Here is an 8,920-nt window from a genome sequence, read left to right as displayed (position 1 = left end):
CTCGTTTAGTTTGAGTGAACTAGTGTAGCTTGTTGTTCTTGCTTGCTAACTAGAATTGTGTAGGATGCTTGTTTTGAAGTGCTAGGCTAGGCATGTAGTATTATTAAGGACCACCTTTCTTACAAATATTCTTTCCTACTTCCTATTTTTTGTTCTTGAAGGAATGTTTATAAGCTATTCACCCACGCTCTAGCCATCCATAGATCTTTTCATTAGCAACTGAGCTAGGTATGTGGAGGCCTTGAGTTCATGAGTTATCCCTGCGTTCGAAACCCCTCTGTCATACCTAACCTTGTCTCTCCACTCAACCTCTCTCTCATCCCTATTGCAATCCATAAGGCCTTGTTTGGATGTTGCCGGATTCACCTCAATCCACATGTGTTCGGGTGGATTGGGGTAGAATTTAGTTTATGTTCCACTCCAACGCACCCCTAGCACATGTTGATTGATGTGAATCTGACTACGACATCCAGGACAAGGCCTAATTGTGATGTGAAGAGGCCTAGGAATCTGACAGCATAGGGAAGCAATGTAGCGAATAGAGGGGCAGCATGGTGTGGATTGGGTGGTGCGCCATAGCAGTGATGGACCTTAGGAGACAAATGTTGCAGAAGATGTGCGATCTAGGACAGTTGTAGATCTTGAGAGATGACAGTGGGGAGGACAAGTGGGCTTGACAAGGGCGGATCTCGAACAAGCCCCTAAGTAGCGGGTTTGACCAATAGGTCCTAGACTTTTCTTATGATTAACAAAGTGTTATCCATGATTTGAACCAACAGAGTGACGACGGCGGAAGCAGTGTCTGCCCCATGTTAAACATTGTTGCCCATTTATGAAGTTTGGTTTTGTAGCAATGTATGGGCACATCTAGTAAAAGAAATGAAAGCTTAGTAAAAAAAAGCTACAGTAGCTCTTGTCTCACTACTTGTGTGGATTCATCTTACTAGTTTAATGCTAATGTGTCTTCAAATGGTGTTTTTGAAACATGTGTCTTCAAATGGTACCATGTATTCCATTTTGACTTGGACCATGTTTAATTGGGCAAGGAATGACTGAGGTTGGGTCCCAATCCCAATACTCCCAACCCCCTCGATGCACTCAGCGCGGATATATTCAACCGTGGTCTATAATGAAATTTGTGTTGGGTTAGCCTAGATGGGGTTTCTAGCCGACATATTGCCAAAGAAATGGCCACTACTAAAGGTGCAAAAAGAGCGAGCAACAATAATAGGAGTGAAGAGAAGTGGGCTTCGGGAGGAGCTGGCCCAAAAGGCATCAGCAGGCCGAAGCATGTTGTCAAGCCCAACCCATGCCTTAACGGGCCTAACTGGGTGAAGCAGTAGGAACAGAAGCCATTATGAGGGGAGGAGAGAGCTTCATCCATGGCATGGTAGAACCTAGGAGTGGAGGTCGGCTGCATCTAGAGTGGAGCAGGGAGCATCTCGCTCGCCTACTTTGAACCCAACACTACATAAAAATGATTTTTAGCAACGGGACGAATTTTTTGTAGGGGAGGCTGGTTATGGAGCCACCCCTACAGTGGCGTGCTCGGGTGCCCAGACACCAGCCGCCCCTACAAATGAAACAGCAGGGGCTCTTGGTGATACGAGCTGCCCCTACAAATGGGTCTGATTTGTAGGGGCGGCTCACTCACCAGCCATGCCTGGCATTGCTATTTGTAGGGGTGGCTAGTGATTGAGCCGCCCCTACAAATGCCCCTGTATAAATAGCTCTGTGTAGGGGCGGCTCAATCACCAGCCACCCCTACAAATGACACACATATAAAACAGCTGCAACACCTTCTTCCTCCTCGGGTCATTCACTCCAACCCGTGAAAGAAAGGTGGGGAGGCCTTGGGCACCTCCCAAAAATTGCTCTACTAAGGGCGGAAGGTTTTAGTCTCAAACCCTTTGGTGGAGAGGTTGTAGAAGGTAAGAAAATGCTATTCCACATTTTTTTTTGAAGTTTTAATGGTTGGTTAGTGAGTAATTAAAGTTTTGTTTTTCTCTCTCTTCTATGGTGCTTGAGCTACTTATGAAGCAAATTAGACCCAAGTTTTAAATGTACTAGGATAAATTAGGGAGGGGAACAAGATCATACCCTTATTTGGTCCATGTTTCTTGATTTTAGTGAACAATTAGTTAGTTTTATGCATGTTTCATGTGCATGTGGATCTAGATCTAGGGTTTGGTCTTTTTTATTAATTTTGTTTTTATAAATTTATGTTTGATAAAATTGGACTAGGGTTTGTATGAAAGATATTGGGTAAAGTATAATTGTTGCTAATTGTTGTCTTTGAATTTGTTTATTGTAATCAATAAATATGTATTTTAATTATTTATGGATAAATGGGCCATTAATTAATTTTCCTCTACCACGGTGTGTTTGTATGCTTCATGTAATTATATTAGATTTATATTCATATATATCTGAAGTATATACAATTATTCTCAAGTAATTATTAATTTGATTCATTTTTATATATATCTGAATAAGTAGTCCTTTAATGTTTGTTTTGTTGTTTTTGTAAAAGATGGAGTACAAGAACTCTTGGATGTATGGTTCGTTAAGGTATAAGGCAGCTTTCCGTGAAGAGGTGGATAAATTTATTGAAGCCACAAAGAAGCATGCAACGACATTGAAAGAGAATAAAGATACAATTATTTGTCTATGTAAAGATTGCAAGAACCGTATGGCATGGACAGATGTGACTATCATCATATCACATTTGATTATGCGAGAATTTGTTGAGGACTACACAGTGTGGATTCATCATGGTGAAACGGTTATTTTTAACGACGAGGATGAGGAGGAATACGACGACGAAACCATAGAATCCCTGTCCAAATATTTAGCAGAGCTTGATGCACGAATGGATTTTGAGTTTGGTAATGAACAAGGTGGTGATGCTGGTGGTTGGGATGGTAATGACGAAGGTGGTGCCAATAATGATGGTGGAGCACGTGTCAGGGATGAAGATGATTTGGAGGACATGATTCGAGCCCTTGGACCAGAGATTTTACTAAATAGCCCAAAAGGTCTAGAAAATTTGGAAAGGGTGACAAAAGCATCGAAGGAGACTGTGTATGGTGTTGAAAAGGGTTGTACGACACATTGGACATTGCTACATTTTGTGCTTGAGCTACTCATCCTGAAGGCTAAGTACGGCTGGTCAGACTATAGTTTCAATGATCTATTACATCTCCTGTCATGGGTGCTGCATCAACCAAACTCAGTTCCCGCCAACACATACCAAGCAAAGAAGGTCATAAGTCCATTGACAATGGGGGTTGAAAAATCTATGCATGCCCCAACCACTTTATACTTTTTTGTGGCGAAACGTTCAAGTCACTGGATAAATGTCCCCGGTGTGGGGCCAGCCGGTACAAGAACAATGACCTTTACGGTGGGGATGAAGCCTCCATGGGGAAAAAAAGGAATAAGAAGGGTACAAAAAAGGTGGTATAAGAATCTTAGCCCCCAGAGGACACTCCATTTGGCAACGATGCAAATCAGAGAAGAATTCTTGTCTTGGTAATGTGGTACCTGCCAGTGACTGACCACTTGAGACGTATCTTCCTAAACCCTAAAGAAGATGCACTCATGACATGGTGGGATGATGAGCGCAAGGTGGATGATGATAAGATTGCACACCCGGCTGATTGTAGTCAGTGGCAAAGGTTCGATGAGAAGCACAAAGAATTTAGCGATGACCCAAGGGAAGACAAGATGCTTGGTTTGCTTGGATGGTACTACATGGGTGTATCTTGATGCATCCAAGAAGATAGTTTATCTAAGGAACCGACGCTTCTTAAAGACAAGTCACAAGTACCGCAACAAATTGTTCTTTAGATTTTATGACAACGCCCCAGAGATTGAACCCCCTCCGGAGAGACGTCATAACGGAGAACACATGTACAGAATGGTGAAAAATATACGCGTTGTCTATGGAAAGAAGAATCCGGATGGGACAAACAGAGATAGAAGCACACCTCCTGTCGAAGGTGGACCTTTCAAGAAACAATCGATCTTCTATCAGTATCTGCCTTATTGGCCAAACTTGGAGGTCCCCCATGCCATTGATGCTATGCACGTGCAGAAGAATGTCTTTGAGAGTCTCATTGCTACCTTGATGGACACAGGCAAGTCAAAGGATGGTCTGAAAGCACGGAAAGACATGGTGCAGCTAAATGTGATGCCACAGCTTCACCCGGTACCTGAGGCTAATGGAAAATACACTCTGCCAGTGGCGTGCTTCAACCTAACACCAGACGAGAAGAGAGTTATATGCACTTTCCTGAGGGGGATCAAAGTCCCGACTGAGTTTTCAGCAAATGTGAAGAAGCTAGTGTCGGTGAAGGACTTGTCAATAACACACTACAAGGCTCACAATTGCCATGTGATGCTGACAGTGTTTCTACCTATTGCAATCAGGGCTATAAAGCCAGAGTTCTTGAAAATGGTCATCACCCGCATGTGCTACTTCTTTTCGAAGATCTTACAGAAGATGATTGGCAAGCAAGAGCTGAGTGACCTACATGAATTTGTGGTGGAGACACAAAACCAACTGGAGATGTGTTTACCTCCTGCTTTTTGATATAATGCCACATCTTATGATTCACATGGTTCATCAGATACAGGCGCTGGGCCCTTACTACTTGCATGAAATGTGGTCCTACGAGTGGTTCATGTCGGTTCTAAGTCGATATGTGCATAATCAAGCATGCATACCTAGAGGGCTCTATGATAGAGGGTTACAGTACTGAAGAAGTCATCGAGTGCTATCAAGAGTACCTAAAAGTATAGAAAGGGATTGGTAAACCCGATTCTCGTCACAAGGGTAGGCTGGCTAGGAAGAGCACTAGTGGTACAAAAGTGTTCATCGACCATGATTACAAAGAGGTGAGTCAGACGCATTACAGTTCATATATTCTGGTCATACTTAAATTTTCAATTTTTAATTTTTTTGGTGTGAAAATGTATTGTAGGGGCGGTTCTAGAGTGAACCGCCCTACAAATAGGAATTATAAGGACGGTTGGTATTACAGCCGCTCCTATAAATTATTTTTGTAGAGGCGGCTGGTGTTACCAAACGTCCCTACAAATACAGTTGTATGGACGGCTGGTGACACAAGCCGCCTCTACAAATCGATTTGTAGGGGCGGCTTGAAAACCACCCCTATAAACCCTTGATTTGTAGAGACGGTGTGGTAGGGGCGGCTGACAAAACCGTCTCTACAAACCAGCGCCAGCCGCCCCTATAAATGCTACTGTAGCAGTGATGTTCTGCATTGGTTTGCTCGGTATGAATCCTTCCCATTGGCACCGTACTACTAGAGAGGAAATACTGAATTCGGAAATGGTCTGCACCAAATGGCCAGTCAAGTAAGAGACTAGTTTGACTGCTCCGTGCATTGCCTAGCAATGCCCCCTCTGATTCATCATGATTTCGGGCTTCTCAGTATCGTCGTGACATCTTACTGGATACGCTTGCCTAGAAAAATACAGTTCGGTGAATGGAAGAGTTTGGTTTTGGAGGGACAGTTAATATTTCCAGATTCATGTTGAATGTTGGCAGCTTATAGGATTCAGTTTAGCATGAAATCTTATGAGTCTGTCTATCCAACAACCATGTGTTTTATGTAGTTTCAACACATGAATTTTTTTTCACCGTAGAATTAAGATCCAACAGCCTCCACCCTTCTTCTACCTCAAGCCTCCAACCTTCTTCTATCTCCAGACAATCACAAATCACAAGATCATAGATCCACAGATCACAAGAAACAATTTTTTTCTATGAAATGACAAATCACAGCAGAGAAGGAGGAGGAGAGGCTGCTGGAGGACGCGTGCGGCCAGACTCCTCCACCGCTACCTAGGAGCAAGCTGCAGCAGAACAGCAGCCAGCCTCGAGCGGAGAGGCAAATCGTGACACCATGTTCGGCCTTGAGCAGAGCGGATCCTGGGCGGCGTGACCCGCGCCTGCGGCCTACACGACGGCAGCGCCCGTGCCCGCGCAGCAAAACGGAGGGAAAAAGAGAGAAAAAATCCATGTGTTTTTTTCGCTAAAACACATGTGTGTTGTATAGCATTTCTGAATCTTATAGATTCAGAACAATATTCGTACGTTCTTGCATTTTAATTATACTATAGGTTATCCCTGGTTTTATACATTTTCCTTTACACTGCCTTCTTAGAACACTGGTGTGTGGATCAGTACTGCTTGATGAGTCAGTTAGAGATACGGTGTTCGGCTGGTATGGTTGTGGAGGAATTTGGATAGTTTGGAGGAATTCTGAAGGAATTTATGAGAAAAAAATACTGTTCTGGATGAAAAAAGAAGCAGATCAAGCTGGGTTTAAGGGCACACGAATGGAGCCACAGAGAGACCAGCTGTTTCCCTTAGTCTAAGTTGGTATCAACTTCCAATAGTAGCGGCCACTAAGGGTCTAAGGCACTATCCAGGGGAACCCATTGGCTCTGGCAATGGGCACAGTTACAACGCCATGAAGACAAGCGAGAGGTCCTCCTACAGGCTTGTCCTCTACTAGAGGAGGCTGTGTTGCGTTTCTTTGTGTCATGTGGATGGTTATCTACTTGTCGGATTGGTCTTCACTAGTTAAACTTTGATGATCTTTTAAATTAAGTCTGGAAATGTTTGGGCTTGGACCTGGGTTCAAGCAGTTTGTAATAAGTGGTATGATTCTATCCTGTGTAGATGAAGCCGGATGTTTATCCATTATCTAAAAAAAGGGTCTAAGGCACCTACCAATTAAACAAATCATTTCTAGTTTCCATCAAAGCAACCCGTGCATGTTGGTTCTTTAAATGCATGCATACCATGTGATGCATAGAGCTGCACACTTTAATCTGTTTGTGTTTGTCATTTCTTTTGGATACTAATTTTTTCAAATATATGTAAATAGTTTCTTTGTTTGCATTGAATGCTGTCCTTAATTATTCAAGTGTTACTTCTCAGTTCTCACCTTTAGTTTTTAGCCAAAAGATGGGTTCATACTATGAACATTGTAAGTTCATGGCAGTCTGAACATTTCAAGTTCGAAGCAGAGCATTGCATAACAATTTCACATGTTTTTTCTTGAGAGTTTCCTTCATGTCCATAATTCATCTTTACTTTTGCTTGCCTGCTAGTTTCCGCCTTAGGACTCTCCCTGTTCTTGTCCATTGTCCCTTTGGAGTTATCTCTACAGTTGCTTCTACAAAGCTCCTTTTATCATGTTTTATTATGGAGATGACATGGTATGGTACAAAAACCATGATCTCGGACTAAGAAGAGGATTTATGATTGTGTTGTATGTTGCGTCATCATAGATTCATAGTTGAGACTAGATCTTGTCTGTTTTGTTAATGTGCTGCCGTGACAAAACATGGAGTATTAAGGCTACAAGACTGCATATGTTGAGTATGTGTTTCTGCTCTGGATGGAATCTGTTATTGTTGCTTTCCTGGCGCCGGACGCCCGAACGTATATAGATTAAGGGTAGGATTGGAAGTTTCCATTATATGTTCGCTGCCTAACTGAACACAGATGGATAAACGGTAATGCTTAGACGTGAGCGTTCGTCCGTCCAGACGCGGCTTCCTAGGCCTACGCAGCGGACTGGCCCAATAGGCCTGCTCATCTCTATGTCTCCCCCATCTCTCTCAAAAAAGATATCTCCCCAGTTTGCCTTGCCCCATCGCTCTTCACCACGTTGTGCCGCTGTCCGTCCGCCCCACTCCACCTCGCCGACGCGGCCATCACTACTAAAATGGTGGAATTCTCCTAGTGTTTTTAAGTAGTACTAAAATATTATAGATCCGTTGGTTAGGTTCCTTGTGGTGGAACCTGCCTACATGGGTTCAAGTCCTCGACTTGGCATGGGTGCTCGCATTTTCCTAGATTAATTCCAGGATTTAACGTCGCTATGCTTTCAGTGGTAGGCGACGTCCCCGTCGACAACAAGGCGCTAGTGGTGACTTCATGAATCTTGAGATCTACCGGCTCAGTCTTTCGGAGGTGCTCATAGGGGTAGGGTTTATGTACGTGTGTTCATAGGGGTGAGTGTATCGACTAAATATGCTCGGTAATCCATCGAGGGGGATACCCACGATGGTAGATTGATCGGAGAGGTGCACGTGAACAGGGGCAAGATGGTGACAGAGACACAAGATTAGACAGGTTCAGGCTGTCAGCTCGACGTAATACCCTAATTCTGTGTTGTGCCGGTTTGTATTAGCTATCGTATGAGATTGAATGAGTTTCGAGGGGGTTCCCTACCTGCCTTATATAGCCCGGGTAGGGTTACATACCAATCAGGTCTAACTCTAATTGGGTAATAAATAATCTTTATATGAAATATTACATTCGGCATATCCTAACAGATTCTATGTTATCTTCATAATGTCGCTGAGATGTCTTGCGGCGTGCGCCGAGCTATGCCGTGAGCCGCAAGCCTTGATCTTGTGGGTTGGACCATCCCTTGCGGTGCAGCCCATGTATTGCGCCATGGGTACCTGGGGTCAGACCCTCCACAGCTAGTCCCCGAGTGCCTTGTATCCATTTGGTGACACTGTCTTGACCGAGTCCATGAAGTCCAGCATACGCCGATCATTTTAACCGATGGCCTAAATGGTGAAAAATAAAGCCAACCAATTTAATTGGTTGCTAGACCTGTTGAAATGGACGCCGACCATTTTAACCGACCAGCCGACTAGTAAAAATATATGCTGGCTAGTTCAATTGGGTGACAGACCTTAGACTTAGCCAAGTAAGGTCCACCAATAGAATGTAAGGTGCTCAAATTTTTTTGAAAATTCTTTATTGTAAGTGAAATGTACACACTTAAATGCCAAAGGCATTCAGTTGAGTAATAGCAATGACTTAGTCATGGGAGAATGGTAATGGTAAATTTGTAGC

This window comes from Miscanthus floridulus, chromosome 9 (assembly GCF_019320115.1).
Source record: "Miscanthus floridulus cultivar M001 chromosome 9, ASM1932011v1, whole genome shotgun sequence".
In the NCBI taxonomy this organism is placed as follows: domain Eukaryota; kingdom Viridiplantae; phylum Streptophyta; class Magnoliopsida; order Poales; family Poaceae; genus Miscanthus; species Miscanthus floridulus.
This window is presented reverse-complemented; position numbering follows the sequence as displayed.